This window comes from Amborella trichopoda, chromosome 2, assembly GCF_054954075.1.
Source record: "Amborella trichopoda isolate Santa Cruz 75 chromosome 2, AtrichopodaSantaCruz75HAP2 v2.0, whole genome shotgun sequence".
In the NCBI taxonomy this organism is placed as follows: Eukaryota; Viridiplantae; Streptophyta; class Magnoliopsida; order Amborellales; family Amborellaceae; genus Amborella; species Amborella trichopoda.
Genome location: NC_142337.1, coordinates 45,562,827 through 45,572,490, shown reverse-complemented (window position 1 = coordinate 45,572,490; position 9,664 = coordinate 45,562,827). Strand labels below are relative to the sequence as shown.

The following is a 9,664-nucleotide window of genomic DNA, read 5'->3' as shown; positions in this document are numbered from 1 at the left end:
TCGTAGCGTAGGGGTCATGCAATGTCGATCATTAAAGTTGCCCTTCATTATTTCGGGGCGGTGAAAATGGTGTGGACTTTAACCCCAAAACTGGTCCGTTGCCTGTCTCGCTTGCATTTCCCAAAAATTTGACACAAACAAAAACGAGGATAGAGTGCCGGAAAGTCGGGCGGCCAATTTGCGGAGCCAGTCCTGGCCCTAGCCCAAGCCCTAGTCCCCAAGGAGCCGGCCCAGCCTCGGCTTGGGACCAGAGTGGCCTTGACCGGGCCAAAGAGGTCCTAGCCTAGACCCAACCCTAGCTCTATAGGTGGGCATGGCCAAATAAAACTATATAGATTTATAGACTAGGCTGGCTTAGGCCCAAGCCCAGCTGACAAAAATTATTTGGCCTAGGCCCTTGCTTTTTAGAGTGGGTTGGGACGCCTGACCTGTTGCCACCCCTATTGGAAAACTTTTTTTCAGTTAGCAATCCGGCAAAAGCCCCCAATTTGATCTATGTCTTAATCCATAATAATAATAAAAAAGTTATATAGAACCTAGGCTCTAAACAATCAAATTAGAGCCCACCTCAAAAATTATACTAGAAGAGGTTGTTTTGATGCTCAAATATCCTCAAATTAATTATCTCGACATCAAGATGTATGGACATGAGAAACAAATGGAATTCAAGTTTTAGAAATAGTGCATCTTGTAATGCATTTTTGGACCTCAAGTTTCAAATTTTTGAAGATCTGCTTGATTTACACTATTTTTGAAGCTTCAAAATTTAACAATTAAAAAATAAAAATATGTTTTAAGACAATAACAAAAATTTTCAATATTAAAGCCACGTTTTTCGATACTATTTGAAGGCGTGCTTTACTTTGATTGTTTAGAGCGTTGGCTCTAAACAAACCGCACCCTAACATGACCTGAAAATCATACCCACAAAATTCAAAACTTTTTCTCCACAAAGTAGTAGTAGACATGTAGTATGTGTGTGTCAGTTAATCGTGCGAAAGGGTGGATGTGAGTTTCTTGCAACCCCTTCTCTCTTACATCTTCCACCAGCTTTTGTCTCTTTTTTTTTTCAATATTAAGAGAAAAAGAGTGAAGCCTGAACAAGACAAAGAAATTTGTCAATTTATAGAAAATTTTGGTTTTTTATTTTATAAATTTAAATAGTTTCATGTATTTCATATATTAGGCACAAGTCCTTACGTTTTGAAAGTCCAAAATTTATTTTAATTTTATTTTTTCTATACATTTGATTCAACTCAAATTTGGTAGTGTATACTTTTTAACATCTTGGATCTGCTAAAAATAACAAATGAAAATAATAACTCCAAAATATTTAGGAAAGTGTTTTGGTGATTTTATTTTTTGGATATTTCTTACAGGTGTGTTATAGATATTACCATATTAGAGTTTAATATGACGTATGGATAACAATGATGAAATTTAAGTATTTTACGCTTTATTTTCAAAAAGTAGGACAGTGTGTAAAATGTAAAATATAGCTTATAAATTTCAAAAGTAAAACAGATTTTTCTTAAAATTTCTTAATTTTTTTTTGTTTGAATGCGCACAGCCTACTAATTACTAGAGCAAACTGTAGACGTGCTCCATAGGGAGAACAACCGCACTTAAGGGGAATCGGGTCTCTTGGAACAGTGATCATGGTTGGTGGAGCAACTTTACAACATAGAAGATTTATGCTTCGCTTATCATCCATCTGTCTAATTTTGATCAAGAGAGCCACTCACCGTTCAATCTTAGATTCGACGTCTCAAAGTATTTTATTTTTAGTTTTCTTATACAAATTGTATGAATATGAAATTTGGTACGTGCCGTCTTCTCATTGGGGCACACCTATAAAAAATATTACAAATAAATTTTTCATAAAATATAATGACCAAAATACTCCTTGAAAATTTCACAAGTATTTTGGTTATTTTATTTATTTGAAAATATTTTTTAATATTTTTCGCTAGTGCGAGTTTAACGGAAGATTGGACGTCCAACATTTGGTGTCAAAATAGTTTATAGAAAAAAAATAAAAATAAAATAGTGTAGAGACGTGACATTGCGATTGGGACAATCTTAGCCCTCCATTCAATATGGACGGTTGGATAAGGGAAAATATATAAGTTTTATGCTATAGAGGAAGCACAAAAAGTTTGCCCAAAAAATAATTAAGAACAAAGATTGGGTTCCTGGATACCTAGATTTGACCTGAGCAAATTGAAGGACTTATACCATACGGAAAATCAATTGATAATCACCTTAGAATTACGAAATAAATACTATAATTATAAAAGAAAAAGTTTATATAGAGCCCAGGTTCTAAACAATCAAAGTAAAACCCATCTAAAATATTTCACTAGATGAGGTTTTGATCCCCAAATATCCTCAAATTGATCATCTCGACATCAAGATGCATGGACATGAGAAAAAAAATGGATTTCAAGTTTTAAAAATAGTGCAGCTTATAATGCATTTTTGGACCATCTATTTTTAAGATTTTCAAGTTTTCATAGATCTACTCGATCTGCACTATTTTTTAAGCTTTAAATTTTATAATTAAATATCAAAATATACTTTAAGCCTTTCACTAAGATTCCTAGTATTGAAGCTAATTTCTTGATACTATTTGAAGATGTGTTTTACTTTGATTGTTTAGAGCCTCCGATCTATACAAACGGCACCCAATTATAAAATAGTCCAGATCAGCCAAAATAATGTGGAATTGGGGTGCGTTAGTGTGTGATTCTTTTTAGGCTATTTACGCTGCATCTTCAATAGAGCACAAGGCAAGGTCGGTTTGGAAAATCCATGACGTGTTGTGCCGAGTTATGGAATCTACGGCCATGTGACCAAATTAAAATGAAATAAAAATACTCAATATTTAAAGGGATTTTCTACAAATGTAATTTTGGAAAAAGTTTATTGAAGGTTGCAATTTAAAATATAGATGATGCACCTCAGAAACTTATCGGAAAAAGGTTGTTTTAATGTTGAAATGGTCATCTTGACATCGAGATGTATGAATGTGAAAAAAAAAAAAATTGAGTCCCAGAAATAGTGCTCTTGCAACACATTATTTAAACCTTCCATTTTCAAGATTTTCACATATTTATAGATCTACTTGATTTTAAATATTTTTAGAGTTAAAACTTTATAATTAGATATGAAAATAAATTTTTTTAGATAATACTTAGAAATACAATTTGGAGGTGTACCTTAATTGGATTGCTCAAGGTCACAATCTTATACATGTCACACCTTTTATTTTTTGTACATAGATGTTACAATCATTCTTGTCTGTTAAATTTAAAAATGAGTAGCTGTAAGACCGGAAATAAATAAACAGAAAGTTTCAAAAAAATTTTCTCAGACTTCGTGACTCACTCGACATCCAATGAGTAGGAATGATAGTGACTTCAATGGAAAAAAGACTAATGACATATTTGTAGATAATCCCATAATTAAATATGGAAAGTTAAAATATTAAACATTGTAAAATGATACTAGTTAGTGGCACAGTTGATATGGGTATATATACTTTTGTGGAAGTATTTTCAGCGAAAGAGCTCTCTCTAGTGATTGAGTGTAGAAGTGTTTTCAAGCCAATTGGTCCTAGTTACAGCTGCCAATGGGTTGAGCGTGGGGATGGCTCGGCTAGCCTGCAAGGCCTGACCCCGATATTGTGGTTTAAAGCCCGGGCCAGCTTGGCCTGAAAATACACTATCAAAGCCTAGCTAGGCCGGGCCTGAAAATAACATTTGGGCTTGGAATGGGCCCGGCTAGGTCCATTAAAAGACTTTTTTTTTTAATATTTTTTTTTTTATATATTTTTATGAGATTGTCTACTAAGGGACTATTTATCTTTTGTATTTGGAGGTCATAATAATTCACACTCATTAGATGTTAAATTGGGTGGTTTGGGATGAGTTACGAAATCTAAAATTTTTTTTTTAGAACTTTGTGTATTCAATGACACTCTTACAACTGCTCATTATGAAATGCGTTATGTTAGGGTACTCACACTATAAAGTAATTTATCATTATACTCAACAATTTTTAGGTACCTATATACCATTGCTTTGTACATGGAGCTCTCTTTTAGTAATGCTACTTTTGGTTATTAGGAAGAATATGAATTTATCTACATGGGGTGTGACATTACCTACATGGAGTACAATATTGACATTTAATGCCCCATGTGGATAATGTTACATTCCATGTAGATGACATCACACCATCTTAATGACAAAAAATACCCTTAAAAAAATTTCATTAACAAGGGTATATAAATGTCTAAAAGTTGTTGAGTACGATGATAAATTACTCGATAGTATGAGTACCTTAACATAATCCTTTTGAAATTTAAGGGGCAAAAATGATTGTAACCACTATGTACAAAAGATAAATAGTCTCTTCCTAAACAATCTCTTATTTATGTCTCTTCAAACTTTTCTTGTTTGTAGCAAGCAAGCAAGAAAAAAAAAAAACGTATGCTTTATTGGGTTTCAAGATAGAGAATAGAGAAGTTTAGAGAGAGAGATAGAGATATATGGGTTTTAGATAGAGAAAGAGAGATTGGTTGTTTAGGGAGAGACAAAATAGGTTTTTAGAGAGAGAAAGATGATTGGATTTCTAGAGAGGGAAAGAGAATTTGAGTTTCTAGAAAGAGACTAGAATGAGTTTTTAGATAGAGAAAGAGATATTGGCTTTCTAAAGAAAGAAAGAGAGTTTGGATTTTTAGAGAGAGAATGTGTTTTTAGAGAGAAAGAGATCTTGAGTTTTTAGAGAGAAAGATTGAGTTTCTAGATAGAGAATGGGCTTTTAGAGAGAAAAATTAGGTTTCTAGGGACGGAATGAGTTCTTAGACCTAGAAGGAAAGATTGGGTTTCTAGAAAGAGAATGTGTCTTTAGAGAGAAAAAGAGAGATTAGGTTTCTAGTGAGAGAAAATGGATTTTAAATTTTCTAAAAAATAATTTTAGCATCTGTTTATTTTTGTTTTGTTTTGACTTACTACAAACAAGAAACATTTGAAAAGTATATATATATATATTATTTAAAAAAAAAAAAAAACTTCTAAATGGTTCAAGCTGGGATTTTGATTGGGTCGGGCCTATTGGGCCCAAAGATAATATTTTTTGGCTTACAGGGCCAATTCGGCACGTTGGCAAGTTTTTGAGGTTTTTGGGACCATTCGGGTTGGCATGTTAAAGGCCCGACCATGCTTGACTAATAGTGCTTTTCTTGTGACTTGGCCAGGGCCTTGTCCGAAGCCCGAAACAGGTCTGGTCGAATCCCAACTCGAGGCCCGGCTTAGACCATTGGCAAACCTTGTCCCAGTATATTTTTCACCTCAATTGGCAGGCAATTGTTGTGAAGAACTTCAAAACCGAATCACACAAGGGAATTTTTTCACGTAGAAATATTTTCACAAAAGTATTATCATACCAAACATGAAGTTCCATTATTTCATTGTAAAATGATAAAGAATAGGAAATTGTCTTGCCATATTAGTTTCTTAGATTAAAATATGGAAAATTGTTTCGGCAGTCTGGACCACATTTCTACATATGCGATCCATAAAGTGTAAAACATCCATCTTAAAGATGGATGCAAGCAAGTCTTCTATCTAAAAACAATTAAAACTTACCGTCCAAATATTTTTTTACTAGAATTATTATTTTTAGCTTTTAAAATTTATTTATTTTGTTATATTCATGATCTCTATGTTAGAGATTACATGTCTTTAAAAATTAAATTTTAAAATTTATATTAAAAATAAATTTATTAAGAGGCCTGCATTTCTAGATATGCGGAGTTGGCCACATAAACACCGGGTCCTTAAAATATAACACATTTTGTATAAGTACTTGACATCACGCTTTGTGTTGCTAAGTAACGTATTGAAGGTTTTTGCGTCAGGGACTAATTTTACACTTGTCTACCACAAGAGCACGTAATCTTTTTGTAGTTCATTGCCCTTTCCTTTTGAAACTAGATCTATAACATGTCTCTAAATTTCAACGAATCTTTGTGAGTCATTCTAAGGTACTATAAAGTTTTGACCAATTTTAAGATATTGTTGACAAGTCAAACCGCTATTTAAACTCACACCACGTTTCATCTGTCATGGCATTTGGTCTATTTCACACAATTTCTTCATTATGGAGAAAGGCCCTCACCTATTTGGACCAACGACAAGTAGGAATCCATTTATTATCTCAATGAAGCTCGTATTTAAAAAAAAAAAAAAAAAAAGAACCCTGGAATCCTACCTTTCTTTCCGGACGTTAAAAAGCACATTTCTAGACCATGTATCCACGGAAATACCCATCAGGCACCAGTTGTTCCTCACAACAAACGGTGGAGATTAAAATTAGGAATTATTATTTTATTTTAATGTAAATGATGGTTGCTGTTAGCCCTTAGATTTCTATGACTAAAGCCAAGGTTAATCAGGGTGGACTCGCTCGAGAATAAAAAGGAAATTCAAATATTGATTTATAGCAGGAAAATATTCACAATAGTCCAAGGATAGTAAAAACAAAAAAAATATAGAATACGATAAGAAATGCTTGAATAAAAATATCAAAACTATGTCTAAAATGTCATATATTTCTTTAGCATAAAAAAAAAAGGTTTTCTTTGTTACGAGGTATGTAGAAACAACAAGCAAGATGCGAAGTCCTTGTCCACTCGACTGAGATTTAATACTTTGATTTAAATTAATCATGTTGTAGAAAGTGTGTATCGTGGATATGTTTGTGAGAAAAAGTATGTTTCACATTTATACTTCATTGAAAATGTATATGCAAAGGTAGGTGTAATATATTGCGTTTATGCGGTTTCTATAAGGTTGCAACTTTAAACAATCTAATTAAGGCGCACCTCCAAACATGTAATTTTGGTGTAAAATTTTTTTAAGATTATATGAAAAGCTATTTTCATTCTAATTAAAAAATTTTAAACTCCAAAAATAGTTAAAATCAAGTAGATCTATAAACATATGAAAATCTTGAAAACAGACAGTCTAGATAGTGTATTGCAAGATGCACTATTTTTGGGACTCAAAAGGGTTTTTTTAGGCTACACCACTTGGTGGTATAGATTCTTAAAGAGCTCAACATTTTTTGACACTAAAATACCTTTGAATTGTAATACAATTTTTTTTAAGTAAAGGCATTTTTTATTATTTAGAAGGGTAAAATAGGTATTTTTATAAAAAATAGTGACATTCTATTCGTAGTTAAAAACAATTAATGCATTTTATGGGTGATGTCACACACCATATCGGTGATGTCATTGTCCACTATTATTAATAAATATTTTTGTTTTTATTAGGAATTTCTATTTTACCTTTGGTTATTTACTTAAAATACCCTTAAACAAAAAGTTACTATACTATAGGATAATGACATCTAAACGTCTAAAAATGTTGAGCACTTTAAGGGTATACACCACCAGTGGTGTAGCCTAAAAAAACCCAAAAATCAACTTTTTTTATATTCACACATCTTGATATTGAGATGATTAATTAGAGAGTTGAAAAATATTAGAACAACATTTTGGATGGATTTTTGAATTGTATATGTAATTCTACATTTTAAAGTTGCAACCTTTTATTTTTATATATATATATATATATATCCCACTCGCGCACCCCATTAATATGCGCCCGACGGCTGTGATCAAAAGTTGGGCAATTGATGGTCAAGATTCGTTCACAAAGGTCTCGCCCCGTTGAATTCAAAAACTATTTTTTTAATAACCCGCTGACACACAGTACTAACCCGCTGACACAGAAAAATGTGAGCGGCTCTCTCTCTTCCAAATCAAGGGTTTTTCTCTCTCCTCAAAACACGAGCAACCCTCTCGTTTCGAAATCATGAGATTTTCTCTCTCTTCTCTCTTCCCTGGATTTCTTCCTCTTCCTCGTCCCTGTGCCAAGATTCTCCTCCCTGGCTTTTTGCCTCTGGCTCCCTGTAACTTCTTTAACAGAAATCGCGCACCCCATTGATTGGCACTTAGCCCCTCTCTTTCTCTCTCTGCCTCTTGCTCCCTGTGCCAAGCCCCTCTCGCTCTCTCTGCCTCTTGGTCCTTGTGCCAAGTCCCTCTCGCTCTCTCTGCCTCTTGCTCCCTGTGCCAAGCCCCTCCTCGCTCTCTTTGCCTTTCATGCCACTGACGCACCCACCGTTCTGCCTCTTGCTCACCTAATCACTCAGAAAATCCCATCGGCCCCACGTCTTCCCTGTCCAAAGGACCGTCCCTTAACGAAAAACCAAAGGCCGCTCGCGCACTGTCCCTACCCCTCGAGCACCATCTTGCGCAGGTGCTCTCTCTCTCTCTGTATTTGACTCATACATTCTATTATAAGCAATTTCCATCGTTGATTTGGGGGAGTTTAGGTTTTTTAGTGGAATCCCAAACAATTTTGGTGGAATCCACCTCAAATTTTCTTTCTGATGCAAATGTCACATACAGGGTATGTGAATAGTGGAAAGTTCAGATGAATTTGTCGAGTTTCTTTTGAGAGAGCAATGTGAGGTAGCTGCTTCATTTGGTGTAAACACTGTTCTAGAGGAGAAATACATTTCTCGACCACGGCATATAGAAGTCCAGGTATAGTTCTTTTGACTGCTTAACCTCTTCTGTTGGGCAGGACTGTTCGCATGGTTCATCATATTTGTCAATGGCTGTAACAAAATTTTACTAATTTACTGTACTGTAAGAGAGAATCTTGTGGTTCTAGGTGGTTGGATGCCTAAATTTATAGTTTCTTATGTTAAACTGCCCCTGCCCCCAACATTTACATATTTGGATTTTCCAAAGAATGCATTCAGCTGGATGGTCTTTACCAAACTACAGGAAATGTCATGCACCCAATTATATAGCCTCTTACATTGGAATTTTTTATGACATTCAATGATTAATTTTGTTTTTGTTGGCATATTCAACCTCACAATGAGCACTGGCCTATTTTAGCCATGGTTTTTCTGTCCTTTTAGGCCTGATACACGACATATATTTGTTGATGTTGGACTTGGATTTCATGTAGAATTTACATGGTCTGAAGCTTTGGAGTTTATATCCGTAAAGGAAACAAGACTTGCCCAGTAAATCCACTTCTCCTTTTATTCTTGAACTTGAAGCTTCAGTTGGTGGAACTCATGCTTTTGGATCACATGTTTGTAAGCCTTATGTGTTCGAATTCAATCTAGAAATCACCACTAACCTTCATAAATTATTATTTTTAGCAATTTAATTACAATTTCAATATCCTAGTTGTCAAAGTTAGTTTTCTCTTGATATAGAACCATCTATTGAAACATGATTAAGTATGCATCATATTATCCCTTACAGAATACATAGAAGTATGTGAAGGGAAAATTAAGGGCTAGTTTGGATGTAACCAAAATCCTCATTTTTTATTGATGATTGTTTGAAAATTTATGCCAAAGGGTTAAAAGTATATTATGGATGATTGTTTGAAACTGTATTTTTGTAGTTTGCAGTTTCACATTGGGTAAGTAAAAAAACTAAGATGGATCCCACAAATTCAGTTGGTGTGACATCTAGCACATGCCTAAATGTAGGCAGCATTGATGAAATCCCTGATGGTGGTTGTGGCTCACAAAACAAAGGCAATGAAATAGAAGAACC

General features: G+C 34.1%; 1 long non-coding RNA gene across 1 annotated transcript; it reads left to right on the top strand.

The window, feature by feature from the left end:
• Nucleotides 1–7,770: 7,770 nt before the first annotated feature.
• LOC148783238 (uncharacterized) lies at nt 7,771–8,951 on the top strand. The gene is made up of 2 exons (XR_016050628.1): nt 7,771–8,333; nt 8,486–8,951. It is a non-coding gene; the product is annotated as an uncharacterized LOC148783238 (long non-coding RNA).
• The last annotated feature ends 713 nt before the right edge of the window (nt 8,952–9,664 follow it).